We start from the raw sequence: 9,960 nt of genomic DNA on the forward strand, positions 1-9,960 counted from the left end.
ACACACACACACACACACACACACACACACACACACACACACGCACGCACTCACACTCCCACACACACACACACACACACACACACACACACACGCACACACGCACGCACTCGCACGCACGCACGCACACACTCACACACACTCCCACACACACACACACACACACACACACGCACACACACGCACACACGCACGCACTCCCACACACGCACGCACGCACGCACACACTCACACACACTCCCACACACACACACACACGCACTCCCACACACGCACGCACGCACACACTCACACACACTCCCACACACACACACACACGCACACACGCACGCACTCCTACACACGCACGCACACATGCACACACACACACGCACTCCCGCACAGACACAGGCACGCACGCACGCACACACACACACAGGCTGTATCCCGTTACAGAGACCGCCTCCTTGGTAGGACGCGGTCTATGAAGGCTATAGCCTGTGAAGGCCGATTCCAAGGCCAACGAGCCTTGTTAAACGAGACGGTCTCCGCAGGTCTCCGTTTCACTCCGTTTACGAGCATTTCCGGTTTGCGTAACAAGCCGTTGCCTTGCGTGACGACTCGCCGCTTCCTGTATAGGAATACGTTTACAAATGGCTGGGTTAAGGTAACCCTGACCCACCACTGCAAGGTTTCAATCACTTACACAGAAGATAATGCTTTTTAAAGATGAGCTGGGGATGCTCATGTTTCAACAATCTAAATTTAACTGTATGGGATATTCAAAATAAGTCAGATTTAACATGAATTCGTGATGTATGTGCTTTTAAACAAGTTAAAGCGGTGATGCTCATCAACTTTCAACAATACTTTAACTGTGGCACATACTGAACCCCATTCTGTCATGAACCGTCACTTCTCCTCCGTCCATAACAGAGGAACTACTGGGATAACTGGGGAGGGTGATTGGGTGTTACTCTTCCACATGCCCACTGTATAATGGGAGGACACCCTTCAAAATAACCACAGTACACGTGTGTTGTGGATGTGTGTACAATGGTTCTTTATTGATTGGTCAAACATGTTTTTCATTTGGCTTCCATACATGTTTGGGTTTGAGGTTAGGTCAAAGTTCAAACACAGATTTTGTTTTCAGTCAATATTTCCCTCTGATGTTTAGTAATAAAAACCACACACTGCGGAATGCCTCTGGTTACCTAGGTTACCTAACCCTAACACAGGATGGAAGAGTTCACCAACTAACTAAAGCAAATAGAAACTTCCATTAAGCTTCTGTTAAAAGCTTTGCTCATTAAAGTGTTTGTGTGAAGATGTGAAGTCATTTGGCTCCACCTGGTGTCCACTGTGTAGAACTGCCTCAGGCCCATAGAGCAGGGACAGTTCAAACACTCTCCACTCTTAGAACTATACAGTATATTTATGTAAATATTCTGACCCTTTTCTCTAACAAGAGAAAGGTTTAAATGAGAACCATGTTTCCATTACAACACATGTTGTTCCAGTGATTTGATATTTCCAGTTTGACTCTAAATGTTTCTGTATTTGTCTGAGGAAGGTGAAGCAGGATGCACATCCCAAACAACCAGTAAGAGACATTTATGTTCCACTGTGTGTGAATGTGTGTGAAAGAGTTCTGCTTCTCGCTGCCTTAACTGGGACATATGGGTCTATATTTCACTCTTATATTTCAGAGGAGAAGCTTTTGTTTCTGCTTGCTGCCTGTGTGATGGTTGTTCCTGTGTGATGGTTGTTCCTGTGTGATGGTTGTTTCTGCTTGCTGCCTGTGTGATGGTTGTTTCTGCTTGCTGCCTGTGTGATGGTTGTTTCTGCTTGCTGCCTGTGTGATGGTTGTTTCTGCTTGCTGCCTGTGTGATGGTTGTTTCTGCTTGCTGCCTGTGTGATGGTTGTTTCTGCTTGCTGCCTGTGTGATGGTTGTTTCTGCTTGCTGCCTGTGTGATGGTTGTTCCTGCTTGCTGCCTGTGTGATGGTTGTTTCTGCTTTTGGATCTTCAGTAAAACCTGGAGTGGCTTTTTGATAAGCGTTTTGTTTTAACTGATTGGATTGGGATTCTGGGGAAACACCTGAATGGATTGTTGAACTGAATGGATTGAAGTGTGACTGGCGAATGCTCTCATGTCTATGCACACACACGCACACACCCACCCACACACACACACAAACACAAACACAATGACTTTATTGCTGTGCTGTTTGTAATTTCACATTTGGCTGTATTGACTTGTGTTTTGCTATGTTGTGCTTGTGCTGTTGGCTGAAAGAAACATTGTTATTTGCTGTGACCTGCATTGTGTGTGTGTGTGTGTGTGTGTGCGTGTGCGTGTGTTGATGCTTACTAATTGCAGGCTGTGTGTGTGTGTTGATGTGGTCCCAGTCTTAGTCCGCTGCTCTCAGCTTGTCGCTTCCATAACTGCTCTGGGCGCTGCTGCTCATTTTACTGCCACTGGTTCCGTCATTGAGAAGACATTTATTTTCTCTGTATATTTTGTCCGTTAATGGAATTTGACTTTAAAAAATTGCTTGATTGAATTTTGATGAAGAAGCAGCTGAATCTTAAGCATTGGAAATGGTGCAAAGGGTTCTAAACATGTTTTTTAAACTGTCTTAGATTGCTATTTTGAATAATATACATAGAGAAAGAGAGAGACATAGAGAGAGTCTGTTGGATGACAATCTTCTAATAAAGAATATTATCCATTTCTTACTTTTGTTTCTTCACATTTACAATAGCCATTTATCCCAGCCTTTGTAAAATCAGTCTTCATAGTGTTTAATATAAATGTGAGTTCTCCATCATGAGACTCACCGATAATGTTGAGCCATTGTCTGTAGGCAGGTGCAACAGACAATGGCTAAACATAACCCTCTAACCCCAGCCAGTATTGGTCTCATTTTTGCACAGTTCCTTCCTGTCTCAGGGACGAAACAAGTTTGAGGGATTTTTGATCCTAGTACCTCGCACAGCTCAGTGTTATGATACCAGAAAAGTTGTATTCTCCTGCAGCTCAAAAGTATGTGTGTATGATTAGGATCCTTACTTTGCATAGTGTCATGCAGGGTTTATTGTTCATTTGTTGCTATTGTTAAGTATTCAGTACGAGACAGACACGACTGTTACTCTAACCACGTTTCTTAATTATCTGAAATGTGTATATCTACATTATGTCATTATGTCACCAACCTTGTGATGCTTTTAAAGTTACACAATATATGAGCCCCCCTCTTAAGTTTTTTTTCCCTCTTTCTAAATATTTTTTTATTTTATCAAAACATTGTCTTTGGGGATTTATTCTTAACAGTTCAATAACCATATAAAAAGCATCTTATTTTTTATTTTTACCTTCAATATTACAATACTGACCACACTGATTTCCTTTAACTAAACATAACAAAGTTATTCATTTCACAACTTTTTAACTTATAGCATATTAGTTTAACTATGGTAATCTCTGTATGAAGTTTGGATTGTCTTTTAGAGCGTCTGTGACACAACTGTGACCCTGTTTGTTCTTCATCAGCGTCATTTTCTTCAAGAACCTCAGTGCCACTGTGGTCTGTGTAACACTTGGTTTCTCTGCTTTCAATGCCTGTAGGTGTGTAACCTTCCTGTGCAGTCGTAGGTGGAAACTGTCTCTTTCCTTTTTTCAGTAGATGTTTAGTGTCCCTCCATCCGGTGTGCAAACTATGAATGATCTTGTTTTCTGATGTTTGTTAACAACCACAGCTGGCTGGCAGGTTTCTCCTCTCTGTATCCTTACATTGTCACCTACTTGCTGATCTGGCAACGGTCTTGTTTGTCTGTCATCGTCGGTCTTTTGCTTTAGTTGCTTCTACGTTTGCACTTTGCCTTCAGGAGTCAGTAGAGTTGTGGACGCTGGAAGTTTGGACTTCAGTCGCGTCCCATCAGCAGCTGTGAGGGAGGCAACCCTAAGTCGGTGTGTAAAGTAATGCATGGGTCACCATTAGTGATTTGTGCCTTTTTTAAGCCTGTTTGTTACCGTCTGTATCATTCTCTCTGTTTTCCCGTTAGACTGAGTGTGCCCTGGGGCCTCATTTATCAATGCAGCGTATGCACAGTAGAGGCCGTACCCCACCGAGTACGCAACCTTGTCTAGGAGCACGTTTCAGGCCATTGTGTCCTTGGGCAAGACACTTCACCCTGACTTGCCTGGTGTGAATGTGTATGACTGCTGTATGTTTGAGGTGGTGGTCTGAGGGGCCGTAGGCGCTGAATGGCAGCCACGCTTCCGCCACCGGTATGACTGAGTGTGAATGAATGGAACCTGGAACCCTGTAAAGCGCCTTAAGTGCCTAGAAAAGCGCCATTGTTATCCTTTATGAAACCAGGTAAAGTTCATTCGCTCTTCACTGTGCCCCTGTGACAGGAAACACCAAAGACAAGCTGATCTCGGAGCTGGATAAGATCCAGTTGGACCTGACGGACCAGCGAGAGGAGAGTGGCGAGCGTCTGGGCGGGGTGAGCCGGGCCCTGCAGCGCGTAGAGAGCTCTCTAACCCTAACCCTCTCCGACTGCAGACGCTCTGATGATGCTCTGGAGAAAAGACTCTCCAAACTGGAGGGAGTGTGTGGCCGGCTGGACGGGGTGTCCGAGTCTATAGCCAAGATCAAGGACGGTACGTTAAGACTTATGTACTATATCAACTAACCCTCTCACCCTCTAACCCTATTCTACTATATTACTAACCCCATAACCCTCACACCCTCTAACCCTCTCACCCTCTAACCCTCTCACCCTCTAACCCTCTAACCCTCTAACCCTCACACCCTCTAACCCTCTCACCCTCTAACCCTCTAACCCCCTAACCCTATTCTACTATATTACTAACCCCATAACCCTCACACCCTCTAACCCTCTAACCCTCTCACCCTCTAACCCTAACCCTATGTACTATACTAACCCTCTAACTCTAACCAAGATCAAAGAGGGTACGTCAAGGCTTTCTGTACTCTGCTATATTGACTAACCCTCTAACCCTAACCCTCTCACCCTCTAACCCTCTAACCCCCTAACCCTCTCACCCTCTCACCCTCTCACCCTAACCCTATGTACTATACCAACCCAGTCTCACAGTGAAATGTAAAATAGCTACATTGGTCCACTGCGCAAAATGTAGAGGTTTCACAATAAAGGCCTTGAAATTGTGAATTACCTACATTTGTTCCCCCTGTTCATTTCTAATGGACAGCGTACATGTCACGTGACTTTCAAGTCCTCCCGGCCGAAACGAAACCCAAGCTGTGACCGCCATTGCCCCAGTTTTTATTCTGCAGATTTTTAAGATGTATAAGCTATTAAATGGGTTTTTGATAACATTGTTAGTGAGAAATGTGTGTCTTACTCTCACAATCTTCACTCAGTGAATGTATACGATGTAGTTTGATGGTTATCACAAATATTATTCTGGACATCGCCAAGAAAATGTAGAAATACAACATTTGTTTCGGGTTCATATACTGGTTGCTATGACGCTCCTGGCGCTGCCTTGAACCGGAAACAGGAAGCGTTTGAATTATTATGATTTCTTTGCTGTAAATGCTTAATTTGTTTTTCTCTCATTTTAAAAACACATGTTTATTACAGAGGAGGGATGACGTCTACAGAGTCGCCTGTTTACAGCTCCCGTGACAGTTATGAACGTTTTATATTTTCTTTGTCACGAGGAAAGCCAATCAAGAGAGCAGAGCTCAGTCATCCTCCACGGTCAGACAGGAAGTGAAGCGATAAATTACAAAGTAAAATCGGTTGGCACTTCCGGTTTTACCATATGTAATGTATTTAGCTTTCTGTATATGTCCATGGTAGTCATTTAGAGCGAACTGATCGCTCGATATTGTGGACTTTACAGTTAAAATAGCAGGAGAGATCACTTTGCTTGCTTTTTAACCTCTGTATAATCTTGTGGATTAAATTACTTTTTATGTTATTCATTATTTTACATGAAATTACCTTTGAGGAGAGATATCCTTGACACCTATTTTTTTTTTCTCACCTGCACACTTTGTTACCTTTTACGTCATATCTTATTTTCTGTTGTCTATATCTTTTTTGTTTTTTTATTGTGCAAATAAATTAAATCAAATCAAAAGCATTACACCGGAAACAGGAAGCGTTTTGATGACTTTCGTTTTTTATTTTTATTTTATTCTTTGCTGTAAAAGCTTAATGTAACTGCTAAATTGGGTAACGCTTTATATTAAGGTTCTTGTTATAAGCCTTAGTAAATAGGTAATAAGGACCTTATTAGATGCTTATTAACATTAATTTGTGTTAATAAGACTATATATAAGTGTTAATAATAACACAATAAACATGTTTACTGTGTGATTATAAGACTTTTATAAGCACTTATAAGACACTTCTTAACTATTAATTGATCGCTTAATATCATTAATAAAAGTCTAATGAGTTTCTGATAGCTGTTAATAAAAGCGTTACAAACCTATTTATTGAGTCTTACTAACTTGCCTATTATGTCATTGTTAAACCTTTACTAAGCATTGTTTGTTGCTTTATGAAGGTAACCACATCTTTATTAATCAATTAATAACAGTTAACTATGCTCTATGAACAATGCTTATTAAGGTTAATAAGTCCTTTATTAAACACTTAATAACAGTTAATAAGTACTATATCTTGTTAAGGAGGATACAATGGGAATTAGAAAAACGACATGTAAATACAATGTTAGAGCGGTGAAGGTATTTGATTAGCTTTAATGTTTTTCTTGTTGAAGTACCTTCAAAAATGAGTTTTCTGAGTTTGGTTTGCAGCGCCATATCTTAGTTGGCTAAAGTCACTGATTTTCATCCCTCTTTCCAAAATGTTGTCTTTTGGCATCTAGCATAATGAGTGCATAATATATTTGTTTTTGCTCTGAAGTGATTCTTTCACCTCTATGTGTGCGCACACATGTTGAGTGAGTGTTAAAATGAGATGCCCGGAGAACGTAGTATATTTTTCACAATCTATGATGAATATGACTCGTATGATCGGTTTTGTGTCTCAAATCAGATCCTTAAAGGGCTTTTATTTTGAAGGTAGTTGTAAAACCGGAAGTTCCGTGTATGCAAGTCGCTGATGGCTTGACGCCAGATTGACGCCCATGCTTGACAAAGTGTTTCACGAAAGTAAGGAGAACATGTCAGAGTCGTCAGCACGGTCAGCACGGTCAGCACCCCAAACCAGGTCTCTGAAAAATAAGAGGGTGAGGTCCGAACTGGAGGATGACTCTTCTGGTAAGTTTAAGAATGTAATGCTACAGTAACGTTAGCTGGTTCTAGCTAGCTAGTTGTTTGCCTAGCTTACATTACTTTCTTTCAGAAGCTTTGGTGAGCTTCTTTTTTGAGCTAACGTTTAGCTTACACTATCATAAAAACTGCAACCAAACGTATCTATTAACAGTTGTGTCATGCTAGCTTGTCAGGAAGGGGCCAAGTAATGCTCCAAAATCGGTCTAGTCCATGATACAGATTCAAAATAATCCTGAATGGTTATTTCTGTGCTGACCCAGATGCTGCCCAAATTGTCCTAACTGCCAAACTGGGTCTACAGAAATATAAACATGAGCTGGCCAGGTATAAATTAGAATGCCAGGATGTAAAAATAAAAGACCTGACAACGGAGAGAGATTTCTTGAAGGGACAACTATCTGAATGAAAGAAAATATTTACTTTTTTCCAACAATTGTCACCATTACAGACTAAATTTACTTTGATACTGCACCCCTTTTTGCAGATTCCATGTCCAAATCGCTTAAATGCTTAGTATAACCTGTCTGCTATCTGTCTAATTGTGATCAATGTTTCTTTGTGTTGTCTTTATACAGTAACAAGAAAGACCAGCCTGACTCAACCTTCCCCTGGGGCTCAAGTCCGTTGTCGTCTGACTCCTCCTCAGACGATGGGAAGAGGAAGAGGAAGTATAACAGAAGTCAGCATTATACTGTTGCAGAGGGGGCCAGCAGAAGAAGGCTTTTTTTTTAAATTATCTATTTTTGAATTGTATTACTTGATTTTATTTCAATACATTTTAAACTTTTAAGACTGACCAATTTTCTTACTATTTTGTTGACACAATCGGGGAACGGTGGGGCTTGAAAATATTCCCACCTCCATAGTGGGGAATGACAAAACAAGTTTGAGAACCACTGGGTTAGCATCTATATAGTTGTATGTGGTTTTCTGCTTGTCCTATCTGCAACAGTATAATGCTGACTTCTGATACAGCAACGTCTCGCCCAAATTCCTCTAGTGAGGATTGCCATCTCCATAAGGTTACAGATTCAATATGCAGAAGCAACTCATACAACCACACGTCGTTTTATATTGTTTTACCTACAACAGAGTTTTTTTTTATTATTGTTTGATGGAAGTTTTTTTTGCTCTACTCGTTTAATTGTTTTGTTGTTCTTATTCATTTAATATTTTAAATTAATAGTCTTCATCATTGGACACTTGAATTGATGTCAGGCAACATTTTTATTTTACAAAGGTATTTATTTTTTTACATTTAGTAAAATGTTGTTCATGAAAGCTCTGGGAAACAAACAAACATGTTTACAATTGCACAGTTAAGTGTTTTTTTTTCTTTAAAAGTAAGTTTTTGTGCTTTACCTCTGTAACATTGTATTTACATGTAGTTTTTTTTAATTCACATTGTATCCACCTTGACAAGATATAGTACTTATTAACTGTTAAAAAGTGTATGTTAAAGGATTTATTAACCTTAATAAGCATTGTTCTCGCTTTAGATCCAGTACCTTCAAAATGCATTATTACCTGTTTAATAAAGGACTTATTAACCTTAATAAACATTGTTCTCGCTTCAGATCTGTTACCTTCAAAATGAATTATTACCTGTTTAATAAAGGACTTATTGGCCTTAATAAGCATTGTTCTCGCTTTAGATCAGGTACCTTCAAAATGCATTATTACCTGTTTAATAAAGGACTTATTAACCTTAATAAGCATTGTTCTCGCTTTAGATCAGGTACCGTCAAAATGCATTATTACCTGTTTAATAAAGGACTTATTAACCTTAATAAGCATCGTTCTTAGAACATAGTTAACTGCTAATAAACAAATAATAAAGGTGTGTTCACCTTCATAAAGCAACAAACAATCCTTAGTAAAGGTTTAACAATGACATAATAGGCAAGTTAGTAAGACTCAATAAATAGGATTGTAATGCTTTTATTAACAGCTATCAGAAACTCATGAGACTTTTATTAATGCTATTAAGCAATCAGTAAATAGTTAAGAAGTTTCTCATAAGTGCTTATAAACGTCTTATAATCACACAGTAAACATGTTTGACATTAAGACATTTTTCATTGCATGCCCCTCATTTAATCTCTGCACTCTCTTCATAGGCCTATTTTAATGAGATATTCAGAATATTCAGCAGTTGTGGAGGGTGGTCAGCAGGACAGGAGACAATGTACATGCACAGTTTTGTGCCATGCATGGTGTGGGAGGAAGATGAGGGAGATGGTTGTGGATTGTTGGATGAAATGGAGCACTAGGCCAAAGATGCCTGGCTACTCAAATCCTGGAGGAAGAGGATGAGATGGTGGAGGGCTACAGAGACCTGGGCATTTACTTCAACAACAGACTGCAAATGTAACATTTGCAGTCTGTTTAACATTAAATGAATTTGTGTCACTGCGCTCAGACAATGGAAGGAGAACTAGAACGTCTAACAGAGGGGACTGTGTAGTGCAGCACAGATCCACTGAGTTTGGCACATCCGTTTTTTCAGTTAGAGCCACCAAGTCTTGGAACTTAGTAGCCTACCAAGCGAGAGAAGAGAGTGGAACACCTTTGCTGGTTTTAAATGTAAGATGAAGTCATGGCTGAAATCAACCCAAGCATGTACCCATCATGCATAGACTGTTGTCTTAATGTTGTGATGTCCTGTTT

Source organism: Ammodytes marinus, assembly GCF_949987685.1.
Source record: "Ammodytes marinus genome assembly, contig: scaffold_82, whole genome shotgun sequence".
Classification (NCBI taxonomy): domain Eukaryota; kingdom Metazoa; phylum Chordata; class Actinopteri; order Uranoscopiformes; family Ammodytidae; genus Ammodytes; species Ammodytes marinus.